Source organism: Equus quagga, chromosome 14 (genome assembly GCF_021613505.1).
Source record: "Equus quagga isolate Etosha38 chromosome 14, UCLA_HA_Equagga_1.0, whole genome shotgun sequence".
NCBI classification, from domain to species: Eukaryota; Metazoa; Chordata; class Mammalia; order Perissodactyla; family Equidae; genus Equus; species Equus quagga.
This window is the reverse complement of record NC_060280.1, coordinates 72,429,886-72,455,024: the sequence shown is the minus strand read 5'-3', so window position 1 is coordinate 72,455,024 and position 25,139 is coordinate 72,429,886. Positions and strand designations below refer to the sequence as shown.

Here is a 25,139-nt window from a genome sequence, read left to right as displayed (position 1 = left end):
GATCTCTGGCTATCCCTAGTCCCACAGGGCGGGCAACGGCAGCTGGGGTTGCCCCTCCCTCTGGGATTCTCTCCGGGACTCTCCCAGAGCCGTGAATGCTGGGCGTTACCCCTCTGCTAATGGCAGACAGAGAGCTTTGTCTGCTGCCCAGGCGGAACTCTGGAGCTTCCCCTCCAGGTTGCAGAGCCGGCCTTTGAAACTTCCCCCAGCCCCGGTCCTCTCCGAGATCTCTGGCAATCCCTACGTCCACAGGGCAGGCAACGGCAGCTGGGAGACCTCCGTACCCTCAGCGACTCTCTCTGGGACCCTCCGGGCGCCACGAACACCAGGCGGGGTCTCCCCGCCAATGGCGGGGAGAGACTCTCCCCGCGGGCTCAGGTGTGCAACTCCAAAGTTTCCCTCTGTGTTTAGGAGTAATTGCGGGGGTTTAGGTAGGGTTCTGGTCACCTGTTTCCACCGTCGCTCCTCTGTTGTGTGCTCGCTCCTGCCCTAGATGTGTGAAGATCCTCTGGGGGTGTCCGTTGGAAGAAAGCCGCTTGCGGATACTAGGCTGCTCAGTCGGGGTCGGAGAGTTTTCACCTATTTCCACATCCTCCCGGAGGAAAGTCCGTCCGCCTTCCGATGTATAGTCGCGTGGGTATCTCAGACGTCCTGAGATGCTGTCTGGATATCCTTTGTCAAGCGATAAGTGTCCAAATAATTGTAGACTCGAAGGGGGAGAAACAAAGAGGACTACTCACGGCGCCATCTTGGATCTTCCTGGTCTGCATCCTTTTAGAGTCAAAGGAACCAAAGCCTAAGAACCTGAATTTGCCATTCCAGGACCATTGGGTAAATATCAATGAAAAGAGAGAACAGAGGTTTTCTGGCTTAAAGAGGGTACGTTTTAGAATTTTATTTATATTAATGCCTTTCTTGTTTTGAGATGAAAGTCAAGGGATTTAAGATCTGCCACTTTCTTTCCCATTTTGTGCAGACTTGAGGCTCAAAACAAATTGCTGGGAGAATGTGTTCAATGAAGATCAGACAATGTTCAGAGATTAGGAGGCTCAGAAAGTTCAGTATGTCAGTCAGTAAGTTCCCTCTCCATGGATGGGACTCTCAGTCTTCTAGATTTAAGGCTTTTACTCTGTGATTTGGGCAGTCACTTAGCGTCTCCTAGACTTTGGTCCCTTAGTTTTTGATTAGAAACTATCTTCTTGGTTCCAAACCCACCGAGTTGAATCTGCCATAGAGGCCAGCACCAGGTTGCTCCAATTTTACTGGTGAGGGGAGGGCTTTGGTGAGTAAAGAAATGGTGAGATGTGAGAAAGATGATTCTGTCCTGGTCCATCCTTCTTCTCCCTTGGTTTTCCTAGCTTTCATGATTGCATATGGCAGCACTGGCCTTCTCTCTGTAGGCTGTTTGTGATGCCCTTTGCTATATTTAGTTTATTAAAATTCTAGTAAGGAAAAGCTCATGTCTATTAGTGTCACAACAATGGTAAAGGCAGATTCTTTTCATTCAGCTTGGGCTAGTCTCAGACAGTCCCAGTGTATACACTTTTTTATAGGATGAGATATTGCCCAAAGAACTGAGTTATTCTCTAATGTAACTCTTTTATCCTGTGTTCACAGCTTCTTTTAGAGAAGAATGTCTCCTGGAAATGGTTCTTTTGTGACTGAATTCATTCTGGTGGGGTTAATAGACCAATCAGATCTCCAACTCCCCCTATTCTTCCTGTTTCTAGTAATGCATATGGTCACTGTATTGGGAAATTTGGGCTTGGTATCTCTAATTGGGCCCATTTCACACCTATACACCCCCATGTACTTTTTCCTCTTTAACTAGTCCTTTGTAGCCCTCCATTATTCTTCAGTATTTACACCTAAAGTGCTGACAAATTTCTTATCAAAGAAGAATATTCTCTTACATGGGCAGCATGATTCAGCTGTACTTTTTCTGTTTTTTGTTGTTGTTGTTGTTGTTGTTTCTGAATGCTGTGTACCTATATCACATTTACTGTGTGCCAATGATTTGCTTAGTCACAGAACTTCTTTATGAAAAAGTCTAAAATAGACTATTAGCCTCCTGATTTCAAGCCTACATTTTTTACTTTTTGTCTGCTTAATTCCATTTTTCTTTCCGGTAACATGAAACATGAGAAAATTTTTCAGTATTGAAAGCTGACTTTTTCTGTCAAAAAAAGTATGAAATGTTTTCAGGTTGTTGTAATTTCAAAGAACAGGACATGGAAGAAAAAATTTCCCAGGAACATGTTGTTAGTCCATGACCCAAAGAGACATATGGCCAATAAATAAGAGGTCCTCCATTAGGGAATGGACAATGAAATTTAAAAACCGCATTTCATTCTGAATTTGTACCCTGTTCTATAGAGCACTGTAACTACCCTCCACTGTTTGTAAAGCTTTGATTAAAACTTATAATACATAATGAGCACACATTAGTAGTGGTTTTGGGAATGAAAACCAATGGCTATGGCCACATTTGTGGGGAAACAGATAGAGAGGGGACAACATTTTAAGGAGACTAAATAGTGAGTGGTAATCAAAGCTCAAGTTAGGGAAAAAGAATGGGAGTAAAACAATGAGAAAAGAATGCCATTTCTATGGCTCTCTTCTTTTTCTGAAAAGGCTCTAGAAATATTATAGGCATCACAGGATCTCTGGATATGATAAATCTAAAGTTACTTGATATTAAACAAGTTAAACCTACAGGGCTGGTGGTCCTTAGAACAACTAAATCACTCCTGTTTTACCACAACTAAATAATCTCACGTGGATTTTAAACTACAAAAATCTCAAATTGCAGCTGGGAGAGTGATGACAATTTGAAAGAAATATTGGTGAATAAATTGAATTTTGGCAATGTCTTTTCTAGAAACAGATGTTGGATTGCTTTCTTTTGAGAAAAAACACACAAGACCACTCAAAGATCCTTAATATGTCAAGTGACAATTAAAATATATTGTAAGATAACTATAATAACATTTATTACTTTACAGTTTTTCTAATCTCCACCTAATATTAAGGTAGTTTGAATTTAGCATAGCTTGATTGTTGGCTTCCTTTTTTAAAAATGTTCAGCTTGTTAAATCCTTGACTTATGGTTTTAAATGGCAATTCGTATCTCATCCTATGACTTCAATATTAATATGCCTGATTTTTCACTTTATTAGTTCTTTTTATATGAAATATTTAATCTTGGTTGGATTTTTCATTTTGATTTTCTTTTAGTAACTATTTCGATAAAATTTTTCCCATATTGAAAAAAAATTTATGTCAATCATTAAACAATATCTGTACTATTCGGTATCTTTGTAGACAATGCAGAGGTGTGTTCACTCTGTTATGTATTTTATTACTATTTGAGGTGGCCCAAAGAGTGGGTTAAAACTGCTCATTAATCTTTCACTTGATGAGACTCAAAATACAAAGAAATGTTTCAATTTCAGAAACAAAAATTCCTTCTTTAGAACTGGGTTCCATTCTTTCAGATTATTTTGGAAAAGATTCATCAGAAAAACATATATAAAGAGAGGCTCTAAAAGTCAAGGGTGGCAATGTTTAAGTACTTGAACTTCTATATCCTTTTAATTCCTAAACCCCTCAACTTTATTGAACCCCATGTTCCACTCCTCTTTGCATCGCCTCCCTACATGTATGCGTGCACACACACACACACACACACGCACACGCACATATACACACAGGCACAGTGTCTTCAAGTCTCTTATTTTATGAGATCGCTGCTTAACATCGGCTGCATGGTGTGTGACCCACCTTTAATCTTTGCAAGCACATTCAAACACCTGTTTCCAAGTTCCAGCTCCAGAGAGGCATGGCTGAGCAGGAAGTAATTGTTGAATTTAGCAAGAGGAAATGGTTATCGGTTCAATTATCCGTTTAATTATGTAAAAACAACAATGAACAAAACACATGTTTTATACCTGCTAAGTGTCTGGCAATGTGTACAATGTGCTGTATGTCAGAAACGTAAATAGGGCACAGTAAGAGAAAGATATAAAGGCAGGTTTTCTTAGTACAACATAGTAGACTTACATGCTACATGTAGATAGAATCTAAAGTCAGTTTTATACACTCAAAACTATTACTGAAAGTTGATTATGGTGAGTTGATGTCCATGTTGGGGATAGACGTGGTATTTTTTCATGACTCTAGCACAGTTGGTTTTTCTTTTCAGCACTGGGACCTTTCACTATGTAATCAGCTGAACACCAGATGAAGTAGTTGGTTTATAAGCAGAGATTTGTTGTAAAAACTATGCACCTTTAAACACTAAAATCTCACTCAGTGTTGGGAAGTTTTCTTCCTCAGTGATTCGGAGGGCTTCTGGAATCACCTGGGCTGTTTAAAGTCTCTCTCTTGGGGCTGGCCCTGTGGCCGAGTGGTTAAGTTCGAGTGCTCTGCTGCAGGTGGCCCAGTGTTTCATTGGTTCGAATCCTGGGCACGGACATGGCACTGCTTACCAAACCACGCTGAGGCAGCGTCCCACATGCCACAACTAGAAGGACCCACAACGAAGAATATACAACTATGTACCGGGGGGCTTTGTGGAGAAAAAGGAAAAAAAAATAAAATCTTTAAAGTGTCTCTCTCATAAAGTTGAATAGACCCACTTCAAATGTTAATACAGAGAATCTACAGGGTGTTACAAAGCTCTTCAAAATAGTGTTTCAGTTTTCTCTGCGCTGTCACATCTGTTCTGCTATGTGCTCCTTAGGGAAAAACTGTGAGGTTCATAGGGGAGGTGATCCTAGTTCCCATTTCATAGATGATGAAACTAATGCACAAAGATGTTCATGGCTTGTTCCAATTCACAATTTATAAGTTGTAGAGCTGAGACTAGGACTTGAGTGTGTTGATTATAAATATATCATGTTTTGAAAAATTTTGTAAAATTTACCATTCTTTTAAAAATCAGTGAAACATCAAAAATGGTTTCAGTGAATAAAAATGCCTCTGAACACAAATAAAAGAAAATATTCAAATAAGAAAAATATCTTTAAAAATATGTTTCATATTTTATTGAAAGCCATTGCCTAATTTGGAATATATGGACGTATCAGTGGATATATTCTTATCTCATACTGCCCTATACAATGAATAGAAACATGTAAGTATAGTCTATAGAAGCATTATAGTTAATAGGTGCATGCTAAGTGCCAGAGTCAGCAGCAAGTTCTTACATTCAAGATCCTATTGAATCTTTACATCAATGATTTTGGTAGGCATCAATATGATTAGGTCATTCTGTCAGAGACTGCTAGCTATTCACCTCTTTTTCCAGAACACACATTTTCCTGTCATTCTTGCAAGAAGATGTAGCATGTGACTGAGATCTATATCTTGTGGTCACCATTCTAGGACCATGGTGTGCCCTTTCCACATTCTCTTTGTGTTGGATGCAGATGACCATGAGGTTCTTCTTAAAGAAAAACCAGAGAGGGAATGCCACCATGTCAGGATGGAGAATGGAAGAATGGATGGAGCTACCATCAAGTAGGGGCACATAGAGGGCTCTGGAGTCCTGGAAGTAGTTTATTTATATATCTGCATGGTGATTATAAGCAGTTCACTTTATAATAGATATTTGAAGTGTATTTTTATACACCTTAATATATGTATTTGCTAAATTTTATAATAAATTAAGGTCACAAAACTTTTATTATACTTCTTCTTCAACTGAACATTAAAGTAATCCATAGGCAAAGATTGAGATTAACAATCCAGGGGCCATCCTTGTCGCTGAGTGGTTAAGTTCATGCACTCTGCTTTGGCAGCCCAGGATTCACTGATCTGGATCCTGGGCATGGACCTACACACTGCTCATCAAGCCATGCTGTGGCAGCATCCCACATAGAAGAACTAGAATGACCTACAACAAGGATATACAACTATGTACTGAGGCCTTGCGAAGAGAAAAAAATAAGAGGAAGATTGGCAACAGATGTTAGCTCAGAGTCAATCTTCTTCGATAAAAAAGACTAAATCCTTCACTCAAGTATTCAATTAAAAAAAAGAGAGAGAGACTAACAATCCAAGTATATGGGAACAACCTTCCTAGTACACATTGGCTCATGTAGAAGAAGCCAGGTCCAGTAACACATACAAAGCAATCCAGATCTTTCCAAGGCAGAGATAATCCCTTTACCACACTCAATGAAGAATTCCCTCCAGAGTCTGTGGGAGGAGGAAAGTCAATGTACAATCTTATTTTATACATTTGTAGGAGGTATACAAAATTAGAGTTAGTTTAACTGTATAGTAGAGAGGATAGAGTTCTCTTCCATATTACATAATTTAATTTTCTCAACCCTTTCTACTTTCTTCATAGAGTGTTTCCTTAAAAACACTTCTTCAGTGTTATTTTGAGTAGCTCTGTTATGAAAAGAATTTGAGGAGGTAGAAATATAGAAATATTTAGGCATAGATAAAAGACTGTGCTTGAGTTGCCAGAGTTATAAAATATAATGATTGAATCAGAATGGGGTATCACGATTATCACTCAAGTTTTGGTCAAATCCTAGAACATTGGGTTAGAACACTATATTTCTCTGACTTGAATCTTAGAATTGGAGTTCTCAAACTAGTATAGTATGCTGAGGTAGAGATTCAATGGCATTTTTAATGTGGACTTGCATTCCACAGGCTAGAATCTTCTGATAGTCTTTCACTGAAAAAAATTTTAAAAATAATTTTTATTATTTCCTAGGTTTCTTTTTATGCTTTAACCACTTTATTGAGGTTTGAGTGATATGTGGAAAGCTGTACATATTTAATGTTATTAACATGATAAGTTTGGGAATAAGTATTTACCTGTGAAACTATCATCACTATCAAGGACATAGACATATACATCACCTCCAAAAATTTCCTCCCACCCCTTAACTAGTCTTTTATTTTTTTTCCTGAGAAAGATTCACCCTGAGGTACACCTGTGCCAATCTTCCTCTATTTATTATGTGGGTCACTTCCGCAGCATGGCTGTGAATGAATGGTGTAGGTCTCTGCCCAGGAACTAAACCCAGGCCTCCAAAGTGGAATGTGCCAAACTTAGCCACTAGGCCAGAGGGCTAGCCCACAATTAGGATATTTTTGTGATAAGAATACTGAAGTTCTACTCTGTTAGCAAATTTTAGCCATGCAATACTGTTAGCTGTAGGTATTATGTTGTATTGTAGATTGCCAGGACTTATTTTTGCATAACTGAAATATTTCACCCTTTTACCATCAGCTCTTTGCTTTCCTCTCCTCATAGCCCCTGGTAACCACCATTCTACTCTCTCAAAGAATTTGACTATTTTACGTTCTTTATATAACTGAGATTATACAGTATTCGTCTTTCTGCGTGTGGCTTATTTCACTCAGCATAATGTCCTCCAGTTCCAACCATGTTGTCACAAATCACAGAATTATTTCTTGTCTAAGGCTGAAAAATATTCCACTGAATGTATATACCACATTTTCTTTATCTATTTATCTGTCAGCACACCTTTGGGTTGTTTCCATATCTTGGCTATTATGAATAATGCTTCACTGTACATAGGAATGCAGATATCTCTTTGAGGTACAGTTTTCATTTTCTTTGAATATATACCCAGAAGTGCAATTGCTTTTTAATTTTAATTTTTTGAGGACTCTCAGTATTATCTTCTATAATGGCTATATCAATTTTATATTCCCACCAACTCTGCACAAGTGTTTCTTTTTCACCATATCCTCACCAATAGCTATTATCTCTTGTCATTTTGGTGAGAATCGTTCTAACAGTCATGAGGTGATATCCCTTTGTGGTTTTGATTTGCATTTCCCTGATGACTACTGATGCTGAGCATTTTTTTCATGTACCTGTTGGCCATTTGTATGTCTTTTTGGAAAAATGTCTATTCAGTTCCTCTATTTTCTAACTGAGTTGTTTGTTTTTTGTTACTGAGTTGCATGTGTTCTTTATATCTTTTGGATATTAAACCACTATCAGATACATTGTTTGCAGATATATTTTCCAATTTCCTGAGTTAACTTTTCATTTTGTTGATTTTTTATTTTTGCTGTGCTAAAAGTGTTTAAGTTTGATGTAGTCTCACATGTTGAGTTTTGCTTTTGTTGCTTGTCCTTTTGGTGTCATTTCCAAAAAGTCATTGCCAAGACCAATGTCATGGAGCTTTTCTTCTAGGAGTTTTCCAGTTTCAGATTTTATGTTTAAATCTTTAATTCATTTTGAGTTGATTTTTGTGTGTGGTGCAATATATGGGTCCAATTTCATTCTTTTATAGGTCAATATCCAGTTTTCCCAACACCATTCATTGAAGAATCTATTCTTTCCTCATGTTGTATTCTTGGTGAAATTGTTGATTAGTTTACCATATGTGCTTGGGCTTATTTTTAGACTCTTTATCCTGTTCCATTGCTCTATGTGTCTGTTGTTAAGTATAATAGTGTTTTGATTAATCTACCTTTGTAATATAGTTTGAAATCTGGAAGTCTGGTACCTCCAGCTTGGTTCTTCTTTCTCAAATTGCTTTGTCTGTTTTAGGTCTTTCATCACACAACATGAATTACAGGATTTTATTTTCTGTCTCTATGAAATGCCATTGGAATTTTGATAGTGATTGCAAAGGATCTGTGAATTGCTTTGGGTAGTTTGGAGATTTTAACAATTTAATTCTTCCTATCCATTAATTTGTGTCTTCTTCCAATTCTTTCATCATTGTTTTATAGTTTTCAGTGTACAAATCTTTCACTGCCTTGGTTGAAATTATTCCTAAGTATTTGATTTTTTGATGCTATTTCAAGTAGAATACTATTATAAAAGTTTTGTTAATTTTTTAAGATAATTTATTGTTAGTGCAGAGACAGCTAACTAATTTTTGTTTATTGATTTTGTATCTTTCTACTTTACCAAATTCCTTTATTAGTTCTAGCATTTTGGTGGCATTTGGGGATTTTTTAATATATATTATCATGTCATCTATAAACAGAGACAATTTTATTTCTTCCCTTCTCTTTTGGATGCCATTTATATGTTTATCTTTCCTAATTGCTCTGGCTAGGACTTCCAGTGTTATGTTGAATAGAAGTGGCTAGAGTAGTTTGTACCAGTTCTTAGAGAAAAAGCTTTTAATTTTTCATCACAGAGCATGATGATAGCTTTGTATTTCTCATATATGGCCTTTATTATGTTGAGGTACATTCCTTCTATACATAATTTTTTGAGAGTTTTTATCATAAATGGATGTTGAATTTTGTCAAATGCTTTTTCTGCACCTGTTGAGATGCTCCTGTGCTTTTTTTGCACTTTTCAGCTCCAGAATTTGTTTTGGTTTCTTATAAGGTTTTCCATCTCTGTATTGATATTTCCATTTTGTTCAAATATTGTTTTCTAGATTTTTTTCCCTTTCTTCCTTGAGTTCATTTAGCCTCTTTAAGACAGATGTTTTAAACTCTTTTTCTAGTAGATTTGCCACCATGTCTTTTCCTGGGACAATTTCTGTTTATTTACTTTTTTTCCTTTGAATGGGCCATATTTTCTCATTTCTTTGTATACTTTATGATTTTTTGTAGAAAACTGGATATTTGACTCTAATAATGTGTTAACTCTGGAAATCAAATTCTCCTGTTTCACCAAGGTTTGCTGGCATGGTGCAGCCATGTGCTCATAGTGAATCACAAGAATTTGGTATGTGATGTGAGTTCACAAGAGTTTAAATATAGAGACTTCATGATTTAATCTTTTCAGATTATATTTTCTTTGCACACTACCATGCTTTGGAAGCATTAATTGTGGATATTCATCAGTTTTAAAACAGTTTTCGTCCCCTAAAAATGAGAATATATTAATTGTTCAAAGATAAGCATTAGTAAAATCTTTAGAAACTATGAAATGAAAAGATAAAAAAATTAGGCGTTTGAATTTATTTTTACTTAGACACGACTAAATTTAGTCATATCCACTTTTACCAATTACCTGAGTTTCTACATCTAAGTCATTTCATAATTTTACCCTTTAACCTTCCAATCAAATTTGACTTTTTCCTCTTAGTAATAATTTAATAGATAACGGTAAGTCTAGATATGTATCCACATTTAAAACATTTATTTTTTAAAATTACCTTCCCGAGTTACACAAGGTTATAAGCAATTTTATCAAAATGAAGAAGAAATTGCACAGGAAATTTAAAGAAAATCAACAATATTTGTCTTCTTTCTTACGCTCTTTCTGCATTAGAGCTTCATGAAAGAAAATATTGAAGCATCAAATAATAGGAAATGTGTTTTGTTCCTCCATGAAGCTAATCAACTTTATGGCAAATACGTTTTCTATCATTTTAAAATAAAAAATACATTGTTTATTTAAATAGTAGCTCTTAAGCAAACTGTTCAAATAGGACATTTTAGAGTTAGCCAAGTTAAACTCGTATTTTAAGAGACAGCCTCATAGAGCCCCACCTCAGTTTCACAGCAACTAAGAAGAAGAAACTATGCAAAGTTAGGACAAGCCCTGTGTTAAGAAATATGTTACATATTGGCAATGCAAAGATAAATTGGGTTTGGATCCTAATTCACTGAAACACTGACATTTTAAGTAGATATCTGGGAAAATAAGATTTTAAGGAAGAATAATGATCACTGCAGAACCCTTAAAGTAATATTTTTGTCATATTTGAAAAACAGTAAGGTCTATTATACTGAATGAAAGTGAGAGAGAGAGTTGAAGGAGATGAGGCTAGAGATGTAACAAGGGTCAAGATCATGTTGGATACTGTAGACTATTGAGAAACTTGGCTTTTTCTCTGATGAAATGGAGTACAGAAAATTAAAATATAATGACTCACATTTTAAAAAGAGGATCTTGGCTGCTGTGTTGGGAAAAGACACTATAAGGCAATGGATGAAGAAGGAAATCTAGTTAAGGAGGCGTTTAGTAATGCTAGTATGACATAATTTTTTTTCAAATCAAGGTGGTAGTATCATAGGTATGATACATAGGGTAACTGTGTGTATTTTATATATGCAAATGTAGAAGTAGTGACTATATAAAAATTTTAAACTTTTCTTTTGGAGTAGATACTTAAGCAAATCAGAGAACTGATAGAGGACTAGGAAAAATATGGTTTAAATGCAGATGATAGATACAAGATTGATATGCATTATGTTTATACAATTGGACAATAAAGGAGATATAACCCTGCAGAAAATGGGAGAAAGATATAAATTTGCAAGTCACAGAAAAGCAAATTGCAAATTTACATATTTATAAAGAGTTGTCAAGCTGATTAATCTTTACAGGAATGTAATTTAGAAATGCTGAGAGAAGGAAAGATTGTTTTATAAACAAAATATGGGGATATGAATTATAATAGCCTTTGAGAAATACATCTGAACATTTATATTAAACTGAAAGACAACATTCTGTAAACTTATTTCATTGAAATAAAATAAAAGTCATATAAAGGTGTATGCATAATGATTACTATGTTAGCAATGCTAAAATTGCTATTGCTTTTCTTGGTAAAAAAAAACTGGTAAAACAGTGAATTTCTGTCAATATGGAGTGGATGGATAAATTTTGACATATCTACTACATAGAACATTGAGAGACTTGAGTGCAGTGTTTTTAAATGATAAAAGCAAGAGGCCAAAAATGTTTCTTTGTAAATAACAGACATAACCCCAATAAATGTATTTGAGTGTATAAGCAAACGGGAAAATATGGAAGTATGTAAACATGAATAACTGGTAGTGATGAGTGGGAGGAGAGCTGTAAAGGGAAAGTGAATGCTGAGAAAAAGAAAAAGAGGAGGAATCTGGAAAAATGGCACTGTATAAAGTCTTAGGAATCTATCTCCTCACCTGCAGGACAATTGCATTTGCAGAATCTGTCTGATGTCACTGCAACAATTTTGGAACTCTGGAGTCTATTGAAGGCTTGCAATTTCCAGGGAAGGCTTGGACAGTAAATTCTAGTTAATTTGGATCCATTTTAGCTCTTAGTGCAGTAGCAGCTACCCATTTCCCATCCTCTGGCCCTGTGGTGGGCAACCATTTTTGTGTCCCAGGAGAAGCTTGAACTCAGCTTGTGGGAGCCAGAGCAGGCAAATATGACCCTGTCTTCCAAATATCCATGGTTTGTGCTCTGGTTTATGGTTGCTGCTTTTGATCTCTGAGGCACAGTTATAGAGGTGGGAGGCATTTATTTTTGTAATTCTCCTCATTGTTGCAAACCCTTCTTCAATTTTTCTGATTTTACTTCCAGTTGATTTAAAGGCCAGTGCCTCTGTTTTCCCTCCTTATTTTTTCTTCCACTTTTGGAAGCAAGACATTAAAAATTAAGACTTTCAAAAGCAATTGTATACACAGGTGAAATCAGAAAGTCACTGTACATGTACAGGAAAGGGTGCAGATTCAGAAAAACCTGAGATGATTGTAAGTTAACACCTCGAGATGATCCTTGGTACAGATAAAACCTACAACAATAAAATAAAACAAACAACAGCAATAAAAAGACAAGAGTAAACCCTGCTGAAGGAAGATAACCTGATTTCCAGAGTTACAACATTATTAGGCCCATATGTTTGGTTTTCAACAAGAAATCATGAGCTATGAATGAAACAGGACAATATGAACCGTTCAAAGGAAAAAAAAGCAAGAGAAACGATCCCTAAAGAAGACATGATGGTAGATTGTTGAAGCCTTTAAAACAACTGTTCAAAAAGACAGAAAAAACTAAAGGAAGATTTGGATAAAGTTAAAAATGAAGCAATTTATTAACAAAATGGAAATATCAATAAAGAAATAGACAACCTAAAAAGAATCCAAAAGGAAATTGTGGAGCTGAAGTCCTGAGCTGAAATGAGAAATTTGCTAGAGGGATGAAAAGCAGATTTTAGAAGGAAAAAGAAACATCAGTGAACCTGAAAGCAAGATAATGGAAATTATTGAGTCTGAGGAACAGAAAGAAAAAAAGATTGAAGTAGAATGAACAGAAACCAAGAGGTCTGTTGGATACCACCAAGCTGACCAACACATACATTGTGAGAGTCCTAGGAGAAGAGAGAAATGGTCAGAGAGGATAGCGAAAGAAATAATCTAGGCTGAGATAATTTGGGCTAAAAACCTTCCAAATTTAATAAAAGTCACAAATATAAAAGTCTAAGAAGGCTGATTAGGGCCAGCCCTGGTGGCCTAGTGGTTAAAGTTCAGCACACTCTGCTTCAGCTGCCTGGGCTTTGTTCCTGGGCACAGAACCACATCATTCATCTGTCAGTAGCCATGCTATGGCAGCAGCTCACACACACAAACACAAAAAAGAGGAAGATTGGCAACAGATGTTAGTTCAGGGAGAATCTTCCCCAGCAAAAAAAAAGTCCAATGATTTCCAAGATGAACTCAAAGGAACTCACACCTAGACATATAATTAAACTTTCAAAAGACACAGAGAGACTTTAGAAATTATCAAGAGAGAATAACACACCACATACAAGGAATCATCAATAAAATTACCATCTGAATTTTATCAAAAACTTTGGAGACCAGGAAGAAGTGGACTGATATATTCAAGGTGCTAAATAAAATCTTAAAAAACTGTCAACCAAGAATCCTATGTTCAGTAAAATTATCCATCAAAGTGAGGGAGAAATTAAGACATTCTCAGATTAACAAAAGTTAAAGGTGTTTGTTACTGTTAGACATGATCTGCAAGAAATGCTAAAGGAATCTTACAATGTCAAGTGGACACTAGACAGTCACTCTAAGCCATATAAAGAAATAAAGTTCTCCATAAATGTAAATACATGGGCAAATTAAAAAGCCAGTGTCATTGTAGCAATGGTTTTTAAGTACAATTTTTGATTTCCACAAGATTTAAGAAACTGATACATTAAAAAATAATTATGTCTAAAAGCTAGTATTATTTGAACTTTGGTTTGTAACTCTACATTTTATGTTCTACATAATTTAAGATAGTAATGTATATAAATGAATTGTTAGTTTATGTTTTGGGGTGCATAATATATAAAGATGTAATTTTGTGACATCAACCACTGAAAAGGGTGGAGATGGAGCTGTAAAAGAGTACATGTTTTGTATGTTATTGAAGTTGAGCTGTTATAAATTCAAATTAGAGTGTTACAATGTTAGGATACTAAATATAATCCCAGTGGCAATCACAAAGAGAATATCTATAGAGTATATCCACAAGGAAATGAAAAAAATAAAATTTTCACTACAAAAATTCAAGTAAACACAAAAGAAGACAGTAATGCAGGAAACAACAAAAAAAGTTGTAAGAGTATGGAAAACAAATATGAAAATGACAGAGGTAAATTTCTCCTTATCAGTAATTTAATTGTAAATGGATTAAGCTCCATTTGCATAAGTAAGAGAATCCAACTATATGTTGGATACAAATTGGTTGAAATTGGTTGAAAGTGAAAGGATGAAAAAAGATATTCCATGCAAATAACAAAAATAGAGCAAGGGTAGCTATAGTAACATAAGACAAAGTAGACCTTTAAATAAAAAAGCTAACCAAAGACAAATAAGGGCACTTTACATTTATGAAATATTCAATAGAGCAAGAAGGTATAACAATTTTAAACATTTATGCACATAATAACAAGCTGTGAAAATAAATGAAGAAAAACTGAGAGACTGGAGGAGAAAAATAGTTATAATAGTTAGAGACTTCAAAATCCCATTCTCAATAAAGGATAGAACAGCCAAACGTAAGATAAGAGAGTTATAGAGGACTCAAATAACATAAAGCAAGTAGGTTTATGAGACGTATACGCCCAACAGCAGCAGAGAGCACATTTTCTCAAGTGCATGTGGCGTATTTTCCAGGATAGAGCATGTGTTAGACCACAAACTAATCTCAGTAGATTAAAAAAGAGAAATATCATAGAAATTATCTCCTTTGACCACAAGATCAAGTTAGAAATCAACAACAGAAGGAAAACTGGAAAATGCACAAACTTGTGAAAATTAAACAACATTCTTTTTTTTTTTTTTTAAAGATTTTTTTTATTTTTTCCTTTTTCTCCCCAAAGCCCCCCGGTACATAGTTGTGTATTCTTCGTTGTGGGTTCTTCTAGTTGTGGCATGTGGGATGCTGCCTCAGCGTGGTCTGATGAGCAGTGCCATGTCCACGCCCAGGATTCGAACCAACGAAACACTGGGCCGCCTGCAGCGGAGCACGCGAACTTAACCACTCGGCCACGGGGCCAGCCCCTAAACAACATTCTTAAAGAAATCAATGGATCAAGTAAGAAATCACAAGAGGATTTAGAAAATGCTTAAAGACAAAAATAAAACCATCACAACTGCTGAAATTTATGCTATGGAGGAAAAGAAGTGGTAAAGTGGAAATTTATAAATGTTTACATTAAAAAACAAGAAAGATTGGGGCCTGTCTGGTTGCATAGTGGTTAAGTTCACATGCTCCACTTTGGTGGCTGGGGTTCTCCAGTTCAGATTCCGACATGGACCGATGCACCGCTTATGAAACCACGTTGTGGCAGGCATCCTACATATAAAATAGAGGAAGATGGGAACAGATGTTAGCTCAGGGCCAATCTTCCTCAATATAAATAGGAGGATTGGTGGCAGATGTTAGTTCACAGCTAATCTTCCTCAAAGGAAAGAAAACAAGAAGGATCTCACATCGACAATCTAACGTTACAACTTAAGGAACTAGAAAAAGAACAAACTTAACTCATTTGGAAGACAGTAGGAAATAAATATTTAAACAAGAATAAATAAAATAAAGAATAAAAAAACAGAGGAAGTTAAGGCAAAACTTGATTCTCTGGAAAAATCAGTAATGTTGAAAAACTTTACTTGAATGGATTAAGAGAAAAAGATAGACTCAAATTAATAAAATCAGAAATGAAAGTTGGAACATTACTACTGAAACTACAGAAATAAAAACAGTTATAAGAGAGTACTATGAACAATTATAAGCCAACAAATTGAATAACTTAGACAAAATGGATGCATTCTTGAAAATGCAAAGTCTACCATGGCAAAATCGTGAAGAAATAGATATTCTGAAAAGATGTGCAACTAATAAGGATACTGAATCAGTAATCAAAAAATCTCTGAACAAAGAAAATGAAGCCACAAAAGATAATGACTAGCCAAAGTACTCTTGAGAAAGAACAAGGCTGGAGGCAACACTCCCCCTGGCTATTACAAAGCTATAATAATCAAAACACTAATGGAATCACTGGTGAATTCCATCATTTAAAGAAGACCTAACACTGATCCTTGTCCAATTCTTCCAAACTATTGAAGGGGATAGAACACTTCTTGACTCATTGTTTGAGGTCACCATTACCCTGATACCAAAGCCAGAGGGAGACAATACAAAAAAGAAATCTATAGACCAATACATTTAATGAACATTGATGTAAACATCCTTGACAAAAGAGTAGCTAATCAAAATCAGCAGCATAGTTAAAAGACTGCACCATCACAAAGTAGGTTCATTCCTGAAATGCAGCGTTGAATGAACATATGAAAATCAATGAATGAAGCATAACACATTAATATAATTAATAAAAATTTTAAAACACACAATCTCGTCAGTTGATTCAGAAAAAGGATTGGACAAAATTCAATAACCTTTCATAAAAAAAATTCTCAACAAACTAAGAGTAGAAGGAAACTATTTCGACAGAATAAAAGCCATGTTTGAAAACACCACAAAAACTTTATACTCAATGGTGAAAGACTGAAAGTTTTTGGTGTCAAATCCAAAAAGTCATTGCCAAGACTGATGTTAACAGCTTACCACCTACGTTTTCTTGAGGGAGTTTTATGGTTTCGGTTCTTACTTTCAAGTCTAATTTGTTTTGAGTTAACTTTTATGTATGTGATCCAGTTTCATTCTTTGCATGTGGCTGTCCAGTTTTCCAAACACCATTTACTGAGGAAGTTATTATTTCCCCATTGATTATTCCTGGCTCCTTTTTAATAAATTAATTGACCATGAATGTGTGGATTTATTCTGGGTTCTCTTTTCTGTTCTGTTGATTTCTGTGTCTGTTCTCATGCCAATATCTTACTTTGTTGACTACTAGAGCTTTGTAATATTGTTTGAAATCTGCGAGTATGATGCCTCCAGGCTTGTTCTGCTTTCTCGAGATTGCTTTGGATTTTTGGTATATTTTGTGGTTGCATACAAATTTTAGGATTGTTTTTCTATTTCTGTAAAAAATGTCATTGGAATTTTGATAGGGATTGCATTGTATCTGTAGAGTTTTAGGTAGTATAGACATTTTAACAATATTAACTTTTCTAATCCATGAGTATGAAGCATCTTTTCATTTATTTGTATCTTCAATTTATTTCATCAATTTCTTATAGTTTTCACTCTATAGATCTTTAAGCTCCTTGGTTAATTCTTTTCTTAGATATTTTATACTTGATGGAATTGTTTTCTTAGTCTCTCTTTCTGATAGTTCATTATTAGTGTGTAGAAATGCAACATATATCTGTTTATTGATTTTGTATTCTGCAACTTTACTGAATTCATTTATTAGTTCTAACAGTTTTTTGGTGGAGTTTTAGTGTTTTCTATATATAATATCATGTCACCTGCAAATAGTGACAGTTTAAAGTTTTCCTTTCCAATTTGGATGTCTTTTATTTCTTTGTTCTTGCTGAATTGCTGTGGTTAGGATTTCCAACACTAAGTTGAAAAAAGTGGCAAGAGTGGACATCCTTGTCTTATTTCTAAGATTAGAGGGAAAACTTTCATATTTTCATTGTTGATTATGATGTTATTTGCTGGCTTGTCATAAATGGCATTTAGTATGTTGAGATATACATCCCCTCTAAGCCCATTATGTTCAGACTTTTTATCATAAATGGACGTTGAATTTTGTTAAATGTTTCTTCTGCATTTATTGAGATAATCATATGCTTTTCATACTTCATTTTGTTAATGTGATGTATCACATTGATTTACTTGCATATGTTCAACCATCCTTGGTTGGTTAAATCCCATAAATCCCACTTGATCATGGCATATGATCTCCTTAATATATTGTTGAATTTTGTTTTCTAATATTTTGTTAAGGATTTTTGTATCTACATTCATTAATAATATTGGCCTGTAATTTTCTTTTCTTGTGACATCCTTGTCTGGTTTTAGTATCAAAGTAATGCCAGCTTCGAAAATATCTTTGGAAGTGTTCACTCTTTCACTATTTTCAGAAGAATTTGAGGAGGTTAAGTATTAAATCTTCTTTGAATGTTTGATAAAATTCACCAGTGAATCCATCTGATCTTGGACTTTTGTTTATTGGTAGGTTTTTTTTCTTACTGATTCGATCTTCCTACTAGTAGTCGGTCTGTTCAGCTTTTCTATTTCTTCATGATTCAGTCTTGGGAGGTTGCATGTTTGAAGGAATTTATTCATTTCTTCTAGATTGTTCAATTTGTTGGGCATATAATTGTTTGGAGTAGTCTCTTATGATCCTTTATATTTCTGTGGTATCAGTTGTAATGATTTCTCTTTCATTGAGTCCTCTTTCTTTTTTTCTTGGTGAGTTTACCTAAACGTTTGTCAATTTGTTTATCTTTTCAAAGAACCAGCTCTTGGTTTCATTGAGCTTTTGTATTATCTTTTTAGTCTCTATTTCATTTATTTATGCTTTGATCTTTGTTAATTCCTTCCTTCCACTAAATTTGGGCGCATTTGTTCTTCTTTTTCTGGTTTCTTAAGGTATAAAGTTATGTTGTTTATTTGGGATTTTTCTTGGTTCTTGAGGTATGTATTTATTACTATGAACATACCTCTTAGACCTGCTTTAGCTGCCTCCCGTAAGTTTTGGCATGTTGTTTTTCCATTTTCACTTTTCTCCAGGTATTTTTAATTTCTGTTTTGACTTCATTGTCTCAATGTTCTTCAGTAGCATGTTGTTAAATCTCCACATATGTCTGAATTTTTCACCTTTTATCTTGTAATTGGTTTCTAGTTTCATACAATTGTGGTCAGGAAAGATGCTTGATATACCTTATTGTTAAACTCTGCTCTAACTCTATATTGTCTCTCATATCTTTGTGATTGGGTAAGCAGTCTAATATATTTTTAATCATCCCCAGTAGTTGAGGGTGTCCCAAGACCAGTCAGTATCCCTAAGAGGAGCATCTCAGTCAGCACCAAGATCCATGATGATTGGAAGCCAGACCCTCAGGCAGCAGCTTTTAAAGAATGCAGATAGATATGATCCTGTGGGACCACAAGAGCCACTGGCCACCAGAGCCAGATGATCTAGAAGTGTCCTCTGGGTGGCAATTATAAAAATCAGGGCTCCAGTTGACTGTATAAGCTCCTGTGTGGAAGATACTGGTGAGCTGAAGTGAGGCAAAGAAAGAACAGAAATATGGCATTCCCCAGGATACATCCCCAGAAAGCACATTTGTAACCTCTAGATGTGTACCAAACCTGAAGCCTGCCCCTAAAGCCAAAGTTCCAGGACAAGCAAGCAGTCTTCTTTCACAGAAATATAGGGGCTGTGTTACAGTCTGCTGTCTGTGTAGTTCCATAGGGCAATAGCCTACCATGTATTGTCTCTATAATTGTTATAGTCCCATGGGACCCCAAAATGCAAGCCTCACTGACCACCAGAGTCAGGTGATCAAGGGGTATTCCTTGGGCAGCTGTGAAAACCTGGGTACCACAAATAAAAACTGGGGCACTAGACACATATAACAACTACTCTCCAAGACATATTGGTGCTATGGAGCATGGCAGAAGGAAATTGCAAATGTAGTACCTGCCCTCCAAGGTCTCAGGAAAGGTTCACAGTCAACTGGAGATGTCTGTTTCACGAGAAGCCTGTCTCTCTGGCTGCAGTTATTATGATAAGCTAATAGGCCTTTTTCAAAGAAAGACTGAGACCCTGGTCCTTTTGCCTCTTTCTGTGTTTGGGAGGTGGTAACTCTTCAAGAATACTTTGTTAGTTACAGTTTTATGAGAACCAGGAGCATAAAGCCCCACTCACCACTAGAGCCAGGTGATGTGGAGGTGTTCCCTGCTGGCAGCCACAAAAATCAGGGGTTTACCACAAAGGTATATGGTCCTTTCTGGCAAGCTGGAGCAAGGCAGAGGGAGAGTGCAAAGATGGCATGGCATCCAGTGGCTTCCATTACCTGAAAGTGCATTGGTAAGCCCCTATAAACGTGCCAAACTGGAAGCTTTCCCCTCAGTCCAAAGCTCCTAGACAAGTAGCTAGGCTTATTTCTCAGAAAAACTGGGAATATGTTTCAGTCTGTTATCTGTGCAGTGCCCTGGGAGTGGTAGTCTGTCAATAACTGTCTCTTTAACTCTTACAGTCCTGTGAATCTCAGGAATGCAAGATACCCAATTGTGGGTGGCTATGCCAAGGGTGGAGTTGATGGAAAGATTTTGTTTCAACCTTTCCTACCCACATCAACATTGTTTCCTTTTTCTTTGCACATTGTGAAGGAGTCACTCCAGCCATTTTTGTGATTTTTCCAGGGGAAATTGCTCCATATATGTCTGTAGATTCAGTGTGTCTGTGGGAGGAGGTGAGTTCAGGATCCTCCTACATTGCCATCTTGAACGGAAACCTCTACTTTACTGATTCAATATGGCACATCATGTTGATTAATATCAGATATTATTCAAACCTTGTATTCCCAAGATCAAACCTTACTTGTCATGGTGTATTCTCCTTTTTACTTACTATTGGATGGAATATACTAATTTTTTAAAAGAATTTTTGTATATATGTTTATGAAGGGTATTGGACTTCAGTTTTCTTTTCTTGTAACTACTTTGTTGGGTTTGATATGAAGGTAATGCTTGTCTTATAGAATGAATTGTGATGTTTTTATCTTCTTTTCATTTTTCAGAATTTGTGTGTAATTGATGTTATTTCTTCCATAAATATTTGGTAGAAATTAACAGTCACCTATCAGTGACCAGTTTTTTTTGTGAGAAATATTTTTAACTGAGAATTTAATTTCTTTAATGGATACAAGTCCATTCTACTTACCCACTTCTTATGTGAGCTATGACAAATTTGTCTTTCAATAAATTTATCCATTTCATTGGTTGTCAAATTTATTAGTATAAAATGTGCATAATATTCCCTTACTTTTTTTTAATATTTGCAGGAACTATAGCAATATCCTGCCATATTCAGATATTCATAACTTGTGTTTTTTTCTCCTTTTACCTGACCAGTCTGGTTAGTAGATTATCACATTTATTAGTCTCAGAAAAACAGCTTTTAGATGAACTGATTTTATATATTATTCTTCTGTTTCCTATTTTATCACTTTTTGCTGTTATCTTTATCATTAAACTTTTTTGCTTGAGTTTAATTTGATGGGAAATTTTTGTTGTTGTTTAATAAGATGAAAGTTTAAGTCTCAGGCTTAAGACATTTCTTCTATCCATGATAATTACTTAGGTGGAATAAATGGCTACATAAACACTTTATTTAAGTATTACAAAATGCTACACATATTTCATAAATTATGCTTACATTTTCATTTACTTCAAAGTATTTTTTGATTTACCTTTTTATTTCAACTCCTTTTTTTTAGAGTTTAGTACTTTTTTCTGGTAACACCTTTATTGACATAATCCACATACCATACAATTCACACATTTTAATTTCAAAATTTAGTGGTTTATAGTTTATTTACAGAGTTTTGCAGCCACCGCTACAATCAATTTTGGAAACTTTTCTTTATCCCCATAAGAAACCTCATACCATTCAGCTATCATCTTATTATCCCACTACCCCCAACCTTAGGCAACCACCAACTACTTTTTTTTTAACTTTTTATTAAGATTATGATAGTTTACAACCTTGTGAAATTTCAGTTGTACATTATTGTTAGTTATGTTGTAGGTGCACCACTTCCCCCTTTGTGCCCTCCCCCCACCACCCTTTCCCCTGGTAACCACCAATCAATTCTCTTTGTCTCTATGCTTAACTTCCACCTATGAGTGGAGTCATACAGAATTCGTCTTTCTCTATCTGGCTTATTTCACTTAACATAATACCTTCAAGGTCCATCCATGTTGCTGTGAATGGTACCATTTTATCATTTTTATGGCTGAGTAGTATTCCATTGTATATATATATACCATATCTTCTTTATCCAATCATCAGTCGATGGGCATTTAGGTTTCTTCCACGTGTTGGCTATTGTAAATAATGCTGCGATGAACATAGGGGTGCATGAGACTTTTGGAATTTCTGATTTCAAGTTCTTTGGATAGATACCCAGTAGTGGGATGCCTGGGTCAAAAGGTATTTCTATTTTTAATTTTTTGAGAAATCTCCATACTGTTTTCCATAGTGGCTGCACCAGTTTGTATTCCCACCAACAGTGTATGAGGGTTCCTTTTTCTCCACAACCTCTCCAATGTTTGTCACTTTTTGTTTTGGATATTTTTGCCATTCTAACAGGTGTAAGGTGATATCTTAGTGTAGTTTTGATTTGCATTTCCCTGATGATTAGTGATGGTGAACATCTTTTCATGTGTCTATTGGCCACCCATATATCTTCTTTTGAGAAATGTGTGTTCATGTCCCCTGCCCATTTTTTGATCAGGTTGTTTGATTTTTTGTTGTTGAGCTGTGTGAGTTCTTTATGTATTATGGAGATTAACCCTTTGTCAGATAAATAACTTGTAAATATTTTTTTCCCAATTAGTGGGTTGTTTTTTTTTGTTTCAATCCTGTTTTCCCTTGCCTTGAGGAAGCTCTTTAGTCTCATGAAGTCTCATTTGTTTATTGTTTCTATTGTTTCCCTCATCTGATGAGTTATCAACCACAAGCTTTTATTCTCCATAGATTTGACTATTCTGGACATTTCATATAAATGGAGTACTATAATATATGGTCTTTTGTGACTGGCTTCTTCATTTGGCATAATGTTTTCAAAGTTCACTCATACTGTAATTTGTAAAAGTACTTTATTCCTTTTTTTGTATGAGTGGTTGCTGTCGAATGATGTTGCATTTTATGGACATACTATATTTTGCTTACCCATTCATCATTTGATTGACATGTGAATTTTTCTACTTTTTTGGCTATTATGAATATTGACACCATGAACATTTATATACAAGTTTTTGTGTGCATTCATGTTTTCATTTCTGTTTGGCCTATATCTAGGAGAGACATTGTGAGGTACATGACAATTCTGTGTTTAACCTTTTGGGGAACTATCAGACTATTTTCCCAAGTGGTTGTATCATTTGACATGCTCAACAGCAGTATATAAAGCACTCCAATTTCTTCATATTCCTCACCAACACTTGAGATTATCTAGATTATTTATTGTAGTCATCCTAGTGCTTGTGCAGAAATATTTTTTGTGGTTTTAATTTGCATTTTATATTAGTATTAATGATATTTAACATCTTTTCATGTGCTTTGACCTTTTGTATATCTTCTTTGGTGAAATGTCTCTTCAAATTTTTTGCCAATTTTAAAGGTGGCTTATTTGTCTTTTTGTATTTTTATACTTGTTTGCATTCTCAATGTACTGTGGATACTAGATTCTTATTACATAGATGATTGGCAGATATTTCTCTCATTCTCTGAGCTGTCTTTTCATTCTCTTGACGTAGTCTTTTGAATGTCAAAGGTTTTAATTTTGATAAAGTCCAATTCATCTGCTCTTTTCTTTTGTCATTGGGCTGCATCTGTCATATCTAAGAAACCAATGACTAACTCAAGTTCACAAAGATTTACTCTGATGTTTTTCTCTAGGAGTTCTATAATGTTACTCCTTACATTTAGATTTATAATTTATTTGGCAATAATTTTGTTTATGGTGCAAGTTAGTGGTCCAAATTCATTCCTTTGAATGAGATCACCCAGTTGTTCCAGCACCATTTGTTGAAAAGACTATTCTCTCTCCAACAAATTGTCTTGGTATCCCTGGTGAAAATCAAATGAGCATAAATGTGAGGGTTCATTTTTTTACTTTCAATTCTACTCCATTGAAATACATGATACATCTATGAATTTATTCGCAGTCGTTTTTTTCTCTATGTTTTAACTCTTTTGTTTGTATTCATAAGTCATTTGTATGAGATCTTCACTCCACTTGCATCACTTCTTTAAGGCTTTTTATTCTGAATGGTTAATATTTACAAAGAAAGGTCGGGTGGTGCTTTCAAGGTACCATTTTCATTATTTGTGATCACCTAGAAAAAGAAGAGTGAAGGCGGGCAGAAAAGAGAAAGAGTCTTTAAACTTTTTCTGTCCTTAAACTGTTCTTTGAATCACTACTTCCTTTGGCTCTTAACACCCCTCTTAAGAACTCAAAAGCTTCTCACAGTGAGATAAGGGGAAGTGAACGAAGAGTTCACTTCAGAAACTTGTCTTCAATTGTGTTTCAATTTATAACTTTTTTGCAGTTTTAAAAATTAGGCTAATATGTTTCAAAGATCTTGGTTTAATTTTTAAATATTTTCTTCAGAGCTTACATTGGAATCTTCTTTAGACAATTTTTTTTTTAAATAAATTTAAATCTCGTCTAAGTCAAAAGTCTCCATCAGAGGGAGCTGTTTACCTGGGTGTTGTATGCCTGTCTCAGCCTATTGATAGTAATGCTATCAGTGAAAAAGCCTGGGGCATTCTTCCTGGCCCCCCATGGACATTTCCCTTCAGCACTGATGTTGCCACTGAACTGGCCTTTGTGGTTCTTATTAACATTGCAAGATGCACTTCAGGAATAGTCATCAGAAAATGTGAAAAGACAAGGTTTTTTTACTTTCTAGTTTAGGAGAGTGCACAGCATGCCTAGGACCACACAATGAGCCCCTGGGTAAAGAGAGAGAATTCATGGCCCTGGGATTCTGCAATTCACTCTTTATTAGAGACTTTAAAACATAAGAGTAGGAATTAATGTGTAGGAAGGGAAAAATAAGCCATCAAGCAGTCAGTTGTCTAAGTCAAACAGAGATCTCTAAACCAAAGGAAATATTGGGATGGGATCATTTAACCCTTTATCTAGTCATGTAGATGGCAGTGTGTTTATTGGAAATAGCTGTGTTTGTAGTGGATGCCTCCACATCAGAAGCTTAATGTCAGGCACTTGCATTACAA

The 25,139-nt window shown here is 35.4% G+C and overlaps 1 pseudogene; it reads left to right on the top strand.

The window, feature by feature from the left end:
- The first annotated feature begins 1,633 nt into the window (after window positions 1–1,633).
- LOC124225605 (olfactory receptor 8B3-like) overlaps window positions 1,634–25,139 on the top strand; it is a 41,596-nt pseudogene continuing 18,090 nt past the window's right edge.